Raw genomic sequence first — 8,618 nt, 5'->3', positions numbered from 1 at the left:
CAGGGCCACAGAGAGAACCACGGGCCCAGAGTCAGCGACCACATCAAGTGTGGACCTTCAGGTCACCCCTGGGAGGCCCTACCTAATGGTGTAGATGCAGACTGTCCCCACCAAGCTCTGTCTGTGTACTGGCCCCCAGAATCCCTGAGAGATAATAAATGATTACTGCTGGTTTAAGCCACAACATTTCAGGGTAATTTGCTTTGCAGCAATTGACAAAAATACTTCTCTGGAGTCCTGTGACCCCTCTGCTTCTCTCTGTTGAGGCACTTTCTCCTGAAGCTGGAAGTGTTGGCTGACAGCCAACCCTCCAGATGCTGAGCACCCAGAGCAGGGACTAGACATACCGCTTGCTGCTCACAGAACACCCCGAAAACGTGCCTCCAATGAAACCTAGGAAGTAAGAGAGAGACAATTGGGGATAGCGGAAATGAATTCCTAGGTCAGAGAAATATTTGAGCTACAACTCTAAAGATGTGAAATATGTATTTTTTTTTAATGAATGAAATATTGGTGAGAACGTATCCATTGAAAGCTTTAAGGTTTTATGAATTGGTCACCGTAGACTGTGGTCTCTTATTACAGGGCTTGCTGTGGAGTAAGCTGATGAAGGGACATGAAGGGACCCAAGGCCAGTGATTCTCCCTTCAGCTTTGCAGTTCAGTAACTTCACAGAACTACCGAGTAGTGCAGGTTTCTATTGGGTTGCGTTCGTTTGGGTTTTTCTGAACGACGTTATGGAAAAACCCAAATGAACTTTTTTGTCATCCCAATACTTCTCACATTGTGATTTCAGCGTGCCCTCCAACAACAGGCAGCCTTCGTCTCAGGGAGAATCTCTCCCTTCCTCCTGGGGCTCTGCAGGGCCCCAGGCAGTTACCCACTCCCCAAGGCTGAGCCCCCCCAGAAGCCACCCTCCCAAGGGCCCCAAATACAGAATCGCCACCCTGTTGCCCAGACCAGACTTCTGGCCTCTGCCTCTGGGAGGGCATCTCCATCCCAGGAGGCAGGCAGAGAAATGTCATGACAGGGACCTTTCCAGTTTCCAGAGCATTCTCTCCTGCTTCGTGTCCTTGATCTCCTTGATCTCCGGGTCACCGAGGCAGACCCGGGAGATGTGATAAGGAAGTGGCCTCAGCAGGCCTCCAAACTGGGCTTCTGCCTGCACACAACTGCCCCCCAACCCTGCTCAGGCCACGATCGGCCAGGCTAAGGCTAATCACCGTGGTGGGTCCTGCCGTCTGTCCCTGGTGTGTACTGGGTCATCCACAGACGTCTAACCATCTCAGTAACCATGTCAGTTAGATCTTGGCACCCAGGACATTTCTGGTCTTCCTTGACCTACAGTGCCGGTTAAGAAAACAAAGCTTGGATAGATTAAATAGGATTAGACTGGTACTTCTGTTGCCAAAAGACACACACTCACATATACACAGCAAAAACAAACCAAAAAGACAAACCAAAAAACTTTAGCATATCTTCCCCAAGCCAGTTTTTGGATTACTTGCTGCTTGGGATTATTTGTGTTCCTTTCCCCGTGTACCAAAAAAAAAAAAAAATTCAGTTAGCTGTGCTGTGTCTTTTTCACAGATGTCTGCTTATATAAATATTTAGGGAGTACGAGCATGTGTCCTGCACACGCACACACAGGCCTCGCTGTGGATAAAGAGGTCTCAGGGTTAGGATGCATTCTGGAATCTCTCCTTCCACACCTCCCGTGTCTGGTCACTGTCTTTGAGGCTGACATTCCTCAAGTTGAGGGATGGGCAGGCAGAAGGCTGCAGGCTGTGCGCCAGCCAGGTCAGCTTACGGCGAGCTGTCAACCCGTTTCTGACGCCCCAGCTAGGCCATAAATAACCGCAATGAAATTGCAGCAGGCCTCCGGGGCCCCTGCAACGCGCTCCCCTCCATCAATCTCCCCTAATGACTGCTTGGCATTCAGGCTTCCGCCCGTGACCCGACCCCGGCCCCAAGCATTCTTTGGGGGCGCAGCGTCCTTCCCAGGCATAGAATGGGTCAGCCGGGAGCACACAGCTTTGAGAGGTCCCCGTGTCCTGCCAATATACTTTATGGAGGCTGGAGACAGGCAGGAAAACTCTCATCACTCAAAAAGCCCCTCCTTCCCCAATGGGCTCTGGAGAGCAGAGCTATAGCCACCATCCATGTGGTCAATCTGGTCATGGTGGATTCTAAGGTGCAAATGAGCCCACACAGCTATAGCTTTCCTCGGCATAATACTCTCTGGAGAAGCTGGCTCTGTGCTGTTTGCAATGTGGGTGGGCAAGAGCCAGAGGACACTCAACGCCCCTGTTTACACTTCTTTGTCCTGTCCTCAAGTGACAATTACCTTTCATTCTTGCCTTCTGCTCATAAGCCTGGTTTGTCTCAATTATCTCACTATCCTAAAAACATCAACTTCAGGGCCTATATCCAGAAAAGTTGAAAACCTTTATTCAAAAAGATAGTCCTATGTTCACAGCAGGACCACTTCCAGTAACCAAGATACGGAAGCAACCTAAATGTCCATCAACAGAGGAACGGATAAAGACAATGTGGGACATACGCAGTGGAATATTACTCAGCCATAAAAAAGAATGAAATAATGCCATTTGCGGCAACATGGATGGGTCTGCTTCTGGGAAGCCTGACCAAAACCATCAGGAAACGTCTGGGGAACGAGTGAAGGCATCGTGGCTGCAGGGACGCTCTGGGAAGATGGCGGCAGGAGGGACTCTGGGGCGCCCGGAAGGGTGACGCTGGGAAGAATGAAAAGTCTCCAGGAGCCTCCGCTTAAACAAACAGGCACACAGGCTCTGGCCCGCGCAGGAGCACACGGGCCAGCGCTCGGGCTCTCCAGCACTCCCACGGACGCCGCGAGCCCAGAGCCCTCTTGAAGGACCACTCTGGATGGGCTCATCTTCGGGGTAACTGAGCGTGCGCCCTGTGAATGACCCCCGCCATCCATCATCCTCCATCCTTGTGCCCACTTCCCAGAACTGGGGGGGGGGGGGGGCGGCGGGGCGGCGTTGGGAGCTGGAGGTGGGCGCTGGTGGCTAAATGCTCTGCCTCCTAGAGTCGCTCTGGATGTGTCTCAGGCCGCCCTTCTGGAATCAGTCCCATTGCCCAGAGCAGCTTCCACAGTCATCTGTGTGTTGGTTTTTCCTCCTTCCCTGTTTCCTGGGCCTTCCTCTTGGGATCACCTCCTAATTAAACTGCATTCACGCCCTGGACCCAAACTGTGCTTGCAGGGAATCGAAAACCAAGCCAGTGCTATACTTAATGTGGACTTTCTGCAGGCAGCTCGGGTCATCATTATCTACCTGGGGACTCCATATTTACCTCCAGCTCTGAGCTGGAATAACATGTTGCCCTCAGAGCAACCCAAGTGCCCTCTACTAAATGCCTAGCTGCTCTTCTTTGGGATTTCATATCCGATTCTGCTATTTTTCTCTTTGTTACTGGCAAGTCTCCAGCAGGACTGCCACTCTCCTCCCAATTTACGATTTTGTCTTTAATCTACTATAGTCTGGAAACCATATGATCAAACTTGGTGGACTTGTGTCTAACATAGAAGTGAACAGATTCCAAGGGCAGGAATGTACGTTTGAGCAAATGCACATGCTTTCATCCAAGGGAGCAGAAACTTATGTTGGCTGCTCTCAAGACATGTTTCTTTTTCCTGGTTTAGAGCTCTAATTTGGAGAGCATAGAGGTTGGGTAGTGAAATTTTGCATGAGTGAGTTCTTGTCTTTCAATTTAAATTGATGATGTGTTTGTGGGCAAAGGCAATGGATCTAATAACACTTATTGCAAATGCCCTAAGGCTTCAGCCTGCCCTTTATTAGGATATGCTGACTCCATAGATGTAAGTTTTAAGACTCTGAGGGTCTTCACAAATTTGCCAGCTTCACAGATGCCAAAAAAGGTCACACTCCACAAAGAATGATGACTGACCCACACAGTTTGGAGCGAAAGTAGAATCTGTCCAGGGATTGGATTAAAATCTCCCAGGCTTCCCAGGTGGCCCTAGTGGTAAAGAACCCGCCTGCCAATGCAAGAGATGTCAGAGACACAGGTTGGATCTGGGGTTGGGAAGCTTCCCTGGAGCAGGGCATCGCAATCCACTCCAGTATTCGTACCTGGAGAATCCCATGGATAGAGGAACTTGGCAGGCTACAGTCCATGGGGACGCACAGAGTTGGACACAACTAGAGTGACTTAGCATACATTAAGCCTCCTAGTCTAACCTCTTTCCTCTCCTAAGATGTCACATGTCCCCTCTTGTGGACAGGAGGAGGTGTGTGCCCACACTGGCCTAGGTAACTCCATGGGATTCTGCCCATGGAAAGAATTCTGTTCTGGGCTCGCCTCTTTCCTTGGCACCTTTCCCAGCCTCAAGGGCATGGGGCAGCCTCTGTGTGCCATGGCTGATGGCACAACTGGGGAAAAGCCACAAAAGAGCCACATTTCAGGGACACGCTGAGAACACAGTGCAGTAAGCGTGTCAATGGTAACCCACCCGGAGCCGTGGGAGTGAAGCCAGGGGTGAGGGAGCTGAGTGCTGAGAACGGGGGTGGCAAAATCGTGTAGGTGTTGTTGTTGGACCTGGGACCTCCCAGGGCTGAACGGTGAATGGGAGTTTCCTTCTTGGCCAGGTTCAGTCCCACAGGGTGGCAGTGGCCTCCCCTCTGGTGAGGGACAAAATCTAGGCAGAGGGAAGCATGTCCCACTGGGGCCCTGGCCCCTAGCCAAGCCACAGCTATGCAGATCCCAAAGCCTGGTGTTCTGGGCAAGGTGGCAGGTGACAGGAGGGCTAGTTTGAGGATCACAGTTGTTCAAAGACATCAGGGTTGATAAAGTGTCGTCACAGGGGTGGTTACTATGTGTGGTTTGAGGGCTGGAGTTCACACAGAGCAGGCTGACGAGGATGTGGTTGGAGGCTGAGTGTGGTCGGCTGCAGAGAGGCAGGAGGCTAGGTGGTTGTCGAGTGGTCAGCGGGGCTGGTACTCGATGCGCCTGAGGATGCTGCCGCTTCAGTGAGGCCCACTGTCCCTCTGAGTTGTTGCACAAAGGGAGGCAGCAAGATGTGGACAACTCCACCCCCCTGGGAATCCTCTGGGGCCACCTGAGAAGGACTCTCGTGGATTAGAGCATCAACGGGGATGCAGAAGCCCCCTGAGGCAAGCTCATCCCCTCAGTGACTGCGGGGAGAGACTCCTCAAATTTGGCAAGGGAAGAAAATATAATCCCTTGAAAAAAGCAACTGAACTGGCTTCCATGCAGAAATCTCTGAATTTCCCAAATCCATGATTCCCCAAGCCAGAGGTGAAATCTGGTTATGAGAAGCAGTTTCTTGGTTGAGGGCAATTTGGCTGAAGCATAGGGCTCTCAAGAGCTCAGACCCGGACCCCTGCTCCCAGGGAGCGACAATGCATAACTGGACTGGGAGTGTCCCAGCAACCACTCAGCTCCTGGGTTCCTAGGACTTGAGGTCACCCAACCCTGACCTTCTCACCTTCACCTTATTCATATCCCTTGAGACCCCCGACCTCCACTGGTGGTACCTTCAGCTCTTACAAAAGACACTAGTGAACCCCCTTCCTCTCAAAAATACTGACCCCCACTCTGCTGCCCCCAGCCCCTGGCTGCTGTATGCTTCTGTAGCCCCTCCCTGGACCCATCCCTGCTGGTGCTGATGGGGCCTTCTGTCCTGGCCTGGCCCTGCCCCTGCCCTCTCCTGCCTCAGAGGGTGGATCTTAAGCTTCCTCCTTGTGCCCACCCCACCCCCCACCCCTCTCTGGCTGCCTCTCTTTAGTCCTCAACGAGAGACTAAATTATTTGTATTTTGTAGAGAGAATTCTATTTTAGTAGGATATGCAGGAACCCAAGCTGGGTCCCTGCTGCTTGTATAAATTGTACAGACCATGAAAAAAAAAAAAAAAAAAGCCATGTTTCGTCCTGTGTACTTGACTGGCCCAAAGAAGTCAGGACATGGAATCTTCCCAGGGAGGTTGCTCCCCAGATTCTTCATTTTCAGCTCAAGGAGTTTCCAGAAAACAACTCAGCCCCATTGTCCTGAATGCTCAGTGCAACCTTGCAGGAGCATTAGGGTTCCCCACCCAAAAATAGGAATGTCTTTGACTATGAAGTATCTCTCTATTAAGGCTGACCCCAGAGTCTCTGAAATTTCTATGAAATAAATCCTAACACCCCCTTCAGTCTCCTGAAATAAATGTCACAGTTATCATCAGCTGTCATAGAAAATTTAAAAATTAGATGTTCTAATTGTAATAAGCTAGAATAAAAAGTAGTTTTTAAAAAATATTTATTTATTTATTTGGCTGCATCCAGTCTTACTTGTGGCACATGGAATCTTGGTTGCATCATTCAGGATCCTTCGTTGAGATGCACGGACTCTCTAGCTGCAGCGTGCAGGCTTAGTTGCTCCGCGGTATGTGGGATCTTAGTTTTGGGACCAAGGATTGAACCCTAGTCTCTTGCATTGCAAGACAGATTCTTAACCACAAGCCTACCAGGGAAGTCCCCAAAAGGTAGTTTATAATAAAATAATATTCATCTCTGTGTGTAAATGCTTGGATTAGACCTCAAACCTTGGTGAAGGTCTTGGTGAAGACTTGGTGAAGTAGCCGGAGGCTTTCACTTACTTCCATACTGATTAAAGGATGAATTTTAGAGAAGTTGCTTTTCCTCTGTACTCTACTTCTTAAAATAAGGGTTAAGTATTGCTAAGGGGAATTTCCCCCCCAAATCCAGAACAACTTGCATAAAATTGCAAAGAAAACAAAGCACAATCTTCCTAGGATGTATTTGCTGAGGAAATACATTTCAATCTTGGAAAACTGAAAGTGTGCAGACAGCAAGGCAGAGACAACTTTGAATGTATATGAACAGAGTGATCTCAATCTTACCACAGGCAGGATTTCACCCCCAGCCGTGTCTGGAGGTCTGTTCGCGGGAGAAGTAGGACCACCTCCCCCCATCCTACCCCAGTCGTGCAGGATTGTCTCCCTTCACACCCCTACCCCACCCCCGTGCAGGACACGCTGCATCACTGGGACAAATCTGATAGCCCGGCGTGCCTAAACACCACGAGGTGGCGGTGAGCGCGAGACCTCAGCCTCCTCACCGGCCGCTCCTCGGCGCGGGCGCGTTCCAGAGTCGCAGAAAAGAGAAGCCTCCGCAGGAGTTGCCATCCGGGAAGCGTCCCAGACTACGGAGTCCCTGTGGTCCGGTGCCTTTGCTAGGGCTCCCAGGTTGACTTCTGGGAAAGCTATTCTCCCAGTACGCCACGTGGGGGCGCCCTGAGACCCAGAATCGGAACCTTTTAAGGTTTGTGAGATGTTCAACGTCTCACAAACCTTTTAGAAAAGGCAGAGGAACCAGAGATCAAATTGCCAGCATCCGCTGGATCATCGAAAAAGCAAGAGAGTTCCAGGAAAACATCTATTTCTGCTTTCTTGACTATACCAAAGCCTTTGACTGTGTGGATGACAATAAACTGTGGAAAATTCTGAAAGGGATGGGAATACCAGACCACCTGACCTGCCTCTTGAGAAACCTATATGCAGGTCAGAAAGCAACAGTCAGAACTGGACTTGGAACAACAGACTGGTTCCAAATAGGAAAAGGAGTACGTCAAGGCTGCATATTGTCACCCTGCTTATTTAACTTCTATGCAGTGCAGAGTACATCATGAGAAATGCTGGGCTGGAAGAAGCACAAGCTGGAATCAAGATTGTTGGGAGAAATATCAGTAACCTCAAATATGCAGATGAGAGCACCCCTATGGCAGAAAGTGAAGAGGAACTAAAAAGCCTCTTGATGGAAGTGAAAGAGGAGAGTGAAAAAGTTGGCTTAAAGCTCAACATTCAGAAAACAAAGATCATGGCATCTGGTCCCATCACTTCATGGCAAATAGATGGGAAACAGTGGAAACAGTGTCAGACTTTATTTTTCTGGGCTCCAAAATCACTGCAGATGGTAACTGCAGCCATGAAATTAAAAGACGCTTACTCCTTGGAAGGAAAGTTGTGACCAACCTAGATAGCATATTCAAAAGCAGAGACATTACTTTGCCAACAAAGGTCTGTCTAGTCAAGGCTATGGTTTTTCCAGTGGTCATGTATGGATGTGAGAGTTGGACTGTGAAGAGGGCTGAGCGCTGAAGAATTGATGCTTTTGAACTGTGGTGTTGGAGAAAACTCTTGAGAGCCCCTTGGACTGCAAGGAGATCCAACCAGTCCATTCTAAAGGAGATCAGCCCTGGGTGTTCTTTGGAAGGAATGATGCTAAAGCTGAAACTCCAGTACTTTGGCCACTTCATGCGAAGAGTTGACTCATTGGAAAAGACTCTGATGCTGGGAGGGATTGGGGGCAGGAGGAGAAGGGGACGACAGAGGATGAGATGGCTGGATGGCATCACCAACTCAATGGACGTGAGTTTGAGTGAACTCCGGGAGTTGGTGATGGACAGGGAGGCCTGGCGTGCTGCGATTCATGGGGTTGCAAAGAGTCAGACATGACTGAGAGACTGAACTGAGATGTTGAACTGTTAACAGAAGCAACAGGAGGCAGTGGGAGATGCAAACAGTGTGAGG

Source organism: Bos taurus, chromosome 1 (genome assembly GCF_002263795.3).
Source record: "Bos taurus isolate L1 Dominette 01449 registration number 42190680 breed Hereford chromosome 1, ARS-UCD2.0, whole genome shotgun sequence".
Classification (NCBI taxonomy): domain Eukaryota; kingdom Metazoa; phylum Chordata; class Mammalia; order Artiodactyla; family Bovidae; genus Bos; species Bos taurus.
This window is presented reverse-complemented; position numbering follows the sequence as displayed.